General features: G+C 43.6%; 1 non-coding gene across 1 annotated transcript; it reads right to left on the reverse strand.

The window, feature by feature from the left end:
• Nucleotides 1-1,700: 1,700 nt before the first annotated feature.
• LOC119472939 lies at nt 1,701-1,807 on the reverse strand. The gene has a single exon (XR_005202110.1). It is a non-coding gene; the product is annotated as a U6 spliceosomal RNA (small nuclear RNA).
• Between the last annotated feature and the right edge of the window lie 3,557 nt (nt 1,808-5,364).

Raw genomic sequence — 5,364 nt, forward strand, 5'->3', positions numbered from 1 at the left:
AAAAAAGAAAAAGATTTGGGTTCCCTAAGCTTAGAGTTTCTCACTGGTAACACAACCTACTGGGTGTATAAGCCCCACCTGGCTTTCTTCATATCTCCCTGTGGGAACCAGTGCAAATGCTGATACTCTGGCTACTATTGCTATGAGTGATATACTGTTCTTTGTCTCTAATACAGGAATCTTGTGTCTTCTGCCGGAATCCATGAAACTGAGGCAGGCTAACTTGATAGCTTGCAAGTAGGGCAAAATCCTTGAGTTCTCTACCTTACACTAATTCCTGCTTTGAGTTCTTTCCTAAGACATACCTATGCCTTTGCCCTTCAGCTTCTTGGGAGAACCGTGCGTCTGCATGTTAAAGTCTGTCTTGGCCAAGCACAGTGGCTCATGCCTGTAATCCCAGCCCTTTGGAAGGCTGAGGCTGGCAGTTCACACTGCCAGGAGATTGAGACTATCCTGGCCAACATGGTGAAACCCCATCTCTACTAAAATACAACAATTAGGCGTGGTGGTGCATGCTGGTAGTCCCAGCTACTCAGGAAGCTGCAGCAGGAGAATCGCTTGAACCTGGGAGGTGGAGGGTGCAGTGAGCCCAGATTGCACCGCTGCTCTCCTGCCTGGGTAACAGAGTGAGACTCCGTCTAAAAAAAAAATAAAAGTCTCTCTCTCTCTCTCTTTTTTTTTTTCAAGGCTTAGGGTGGTGTTCTGTTACTTATAATCAAAACTGTCTTGATATGACCAACAAAATAGGTTTCTTTCTGAAAATTGGACAATAGGGGGAAATATCTGGGTGGTTTTCTAAGTGCCCTCATTCAACAAACATTTGCTAAGCAGCTACAGCATTCCAGGTATTATGCCAGATGCTGGAGCTGCAATAGTGAACAGCACATGGTTCATAGAATTCCAATTTTTATAAGGGAAGTAGCCTAAACAATGTGTATACCAATACATATAGCTGCAAATTATGAGAAGCGCTATGACGAAAACAAATGAGGAATGAAGGCAGAGAGTAAAGAGGAAGTTTCCTTAGACAGAATGAGTGGGGAAGATGACTTCGAGGGAGTAGCATTTAAGCTGAAGTCTGAAGGATGAGAAAGTGAAGGATTGGTACAAACTGAAGAAACAGTGGATGCCAAACCCTTGAGATGGAAAAACTTAGGCAATTGTGAAGATTGAGAGAAGAACAAGCATAAGCAAATACAGTAGATAAAGGGAAGAATGCCAGTTGGTACTGTGGGAATTAAGTGGGGACCCGATTATTCAGGGCCTTGCAGACCAAGGTGAAGAGTTCGGATTTATTCTGAGTACAATGAGAAGCTGTTGAAGAGTTTTAAGCACTTGAGTGACAGGACCCAATTTGCAATGAGTTTTGCTTTTGTGTGGAGGACGTACTGGAGGAAAGCAAAAGTGGAAGTAGAGAGGCCAGTTAAAAGATTGTTGCTTCATCCAGGACAGAGACGATGGTGGCCAAGAACAGGTGGTGGCAGTGGTGAAACAGGAGAGTTCCCTGATCCCCCTTGCAGAATGTGTGACGGGGTGTGGCTTACCCGTTTGGTCTCCACCACTGCTCAAACCCCTGACAAGAGGGGGAACATGTATACGGGCAGGTACAGGAGCGCGGGCAAGTGCTTTGGGCTCCAGCTCCATGGTAGTGTCTAGGGGTGGGCACCTGGGGCCCCACTGTTACGATTTTTTTTTTTTTTTTAAATATGGAATGCTTCACGAATGTGCATGTCATCCTTGCGCAGGGGCCAGGCTAACCTTCTTTGTATCGTTCCAATTTTAGTATATGTGCTGCCGAAGCAAGCACTACAATGCTTTTTTAGCTTTACCATCTCCAGACAGTTTAAATGTTAACCAACTCAATAGATCTTCTTCCGTTTTGCAAGAAGAGGACCACTGTGACAGCTTTTGATATCCCAAGCTCTTGCCCAACATCCCAGAAGAATTGGGTCACATATGGACTTGGGGTTTATTGAGTGGTGGAGGTGGTTCGCAGTGGGATGGATGGTGAGTTGGAAGAGGAATGGAGTGGGAAGATGATCCTCCTTTAGAGTTCTGGCCATCCAGTGGCCAAACTCCTCTCTGACCGCCCCTAGCTGAACTCCTCTTGGCGTTGCGATGTTCCTTCTCTTCTCTCTCTGCCATGCCATTCATGTGCTTGTCTCCTCATCTGCCCATCTCCTCATGGTGGCCATCAGGGAGAGTGGTGGGGTGGAAGAGATTTGAAACTGAAGAAATCAAGAGTGCCATTTGGGGCTGTGTTTAGTTTGACCTTTCTGTGCAAGAGTAGACATCAATTTGGCCATTGGAGATGGCAGCCTAGGGTTAGGTAAAATATTTAAGTTGGAGATATAAATTTGGGAGTCATCAACATATGTATGATACATAGTTCCAGAATCGCAGTCTCTGGGCTTCTTCCAGTTCACTCTCTCAGGCTTGGTGCTTACCCTCCCCAAGTCAGGGCATACAGGAACTTCTGAATTTCCTGTAAACCACACATAGGGTGTGAATAAGTAGGAGCATCATCTCAAGGTTTCTCTCAGATGATAATATACCACTATTATTATTTTTTTAAATTGTGGCAATTCCATGTTGGTGTCTTACTCCAAGGTGGCCTTCTCACAGATACCCTGACAGAAAGGAGTTTCTACTGACATAGGGAGTAGGATTCTGGGTTCTTTCTCAGGATCATATCCTTCTGTGTTCAAGTCTATAAATGGAAATAATATTCCCTTCCCATCCAAGCATAAACGTTTATTCTATTTCTTTTTTTCCCCACATATAGCCCGAACACATATTTATTCTATTTCTAAGACTTCTTTCTCCCCTTCCTTCCTGCCTGCCTGCCTTCGTTCCTTCCTGCCTTCCTGCCTTCCTGCCTTCCTGCCTTCCTGCCTTCCTGCCTTCCTGCCTGCCTTCCTTCCTTCCTTCCTTCCTTCCTTCCTTCCTTCCTTCCTTCCTTCTTTTTTTTGAGACAGAGTATTGCGCTGTTGCCATGGCTGGAGTTTAGTGGCGTCAACTTGGCTCAATGCAACCTTAACCTCCTGGAGTCAAGTGATCACCCACCTCAGCCTCCCAAGTAGCTGGGACCACAAGCACCTGCCACCACACCTGGCTAATTTTTGAACTTTTTTTTGTATAGATGCGGTTTCACTATGCTGCCAAGGCTGGACTCAAACTCCTTGCCTCATGAGAGCCACCCACCTTGGCCTCCCCAAATGCTGAGATTATAGGTGCGAGCCACCATGCCTGGCCAAGACTGCTTTTTAAAACAGCTTTATTGACATATACTATATACTATAACTTTCACTCTTTTAGATGTACAATTCAATTAGTTTGAGTAAATATACAAAGTTCTGTAATCAACACAATCACTAAGTTGTAAAATATTTCTGTCACTCCACCAAATTCTTTATGCTCATTTGCAGTTTTCCCAAGCCCTAGGCAACCACTAATCTACTCTTTGCTTCTCCAGGTTTGCCTTCTCTAGACATTTTCATACAAATAGAATCATACAATATGTGGTCTTTTGTGTCTTGCTCCATTCGCTGAGCACGATTTTGAATTTCACTGAAGTTGTAACATATATCAGCATCTCATTCCTATTTTATTGCTGAATTATATTCCATTGTGTGGATATACCACATTGTGTTTATCCTTTCTCCTGTTGGTGGCTATTTGGGTTGATTCCATCTTTTGGCTATTATGAAGAATGCTACAAAAATAACATTTTCATTCACCAATCTCACTCAGTTGTTGGAAGAATTACTTAATTTGGATTGTGGGATAAGATGGTGGAATTTGGAGTTTTTCCTCTAGTTTCTAATTTCTCACAAATTTGGTTACACTGTATTTATAGGTTTAAGAATAAATTTCATTCATTTGATTTAAATTTTATCATTAAAATAGGCTGGGTACAGTGACTGACACATGTAATCCCAGCACTTTGGGAGGCCAAGGCAGGTGGATCCTTTGAAGTCAGAAGTTACCAGCCTGACCAACATGGTGAAACCCCATCTTTAATAAAAATATAAAAAAGAGGCCGGGCGTGGTGGCTCATGCCTGTAATCCAAGCACTTTGGAGGCCAAGGCGGGCAGATCACCTGAGGTCAGGAGTTCAAGACCAGCCTGACCAACATGGTGAAACCCCGTCTTTAAAAAATAAATAAATAAATAAATAATAAAAAATAAAAATACAAAAAATTAGCTGGGTGTGGTGGTGCATACCTGTAATCTCAGCTACCCAGGAGGCTGAGGCAGGAGAATCACTTGAACTCAGAAGGCGGAGGTTGCAGTGAGTGGCCATAGCACCACTGCACTCCAGCCTGGGTGACAGAGTGAAACTCCGTCTCAAAAAAATAAAAATAAAAATAAATCAATAAATTTTTTTTTTTGAGATGGAGTTTCTCTCTTGTCACCTAGGCTGGAGTGCAGTGGCACTATCACGGCTCACTGCAACCTCCACCTCCCGGTTTCAAGCAATTCTCTTGCCTCAGCCTCTCAAGTAACTAGGATTACAGGTGCGTGCCAGCACGCCTGGCTAATTTTTGTTTTTTTTGTTTTTTTTTTTGAGACGGAGTTTCGCTCTTGTTACCCAGGCTGGAGTGCAATGGCGCGATCTCGGCTCACCGCAACCTCCGCCTCCTGGGTTCAGGCAATTCTCCTGCCTCAGCCTCCTGAGTAGCTGGGATTACAGGCACGCGCCACCATGCCCAGCTAATTTTTTGTAGTTTTAGTAGAGACGGGGTTTCACCACGTTGACCAGGATGGTCTCGATCTCTTGACCTTGTGATCCACCCGCCTCGGCCTCCCAAAGTGCTGGGATTACAGGCGTGAGCCATCGCGCCCGGCCTAATTTTTGAATTTTTTAGCAGATATGGGGTTTTACCATGTTGGCCAACCTGGTCTTGAACTCCTGACCTCAGGTGATCTCCCAAGGTGGTGGGATCACGACACCATTCCTGGCCCATAAATTTTATTGTAAAATAGTTCAGTCATACACAAAGGCATAAAAAGAATAACAACAAACCATCATGTACAGCTCAATAAATATTTCTTTTTCCAGGAGATACGCACTATCATGAATTGTGTTTATCATTCTCACTCATTTATTTGTATGTACTTTTACCAACATGTACATATTCTTATACGATATACATAAAAATAATGGTGCTATGTAGTCCTCTTGTACTTTAGTACTAACATTGTAATTTTCACAATAACTGTAAGATGTGGAAAATATTATCCCCATTTTACAGATAAGAAAATGGAGGCCAATCAGGGTTAGAGACTTGCCCAGGTGTTACTGTTAGTAAATAGTGGAGGCAGATTTGAACCAAGGAAGTCTGACACCAGCACATCTGC

This window comes from Cebus imitator, unplaced genomic scaffold (genome assembly GCF_001604975.1).
Source record: "Cebus imitator isolate Cc_AM_T3 unplaced genomic scaffold, Cebus_imitator-1.0 Scaffold124, whole genome shotgun sequence".
Taxonomy (NCBI): domain Eukaryota; kingdom Metazoa; phylum Chordata; class Mammalia; order Primates; family Cebidae; genus Cebus; species Cebus imitator.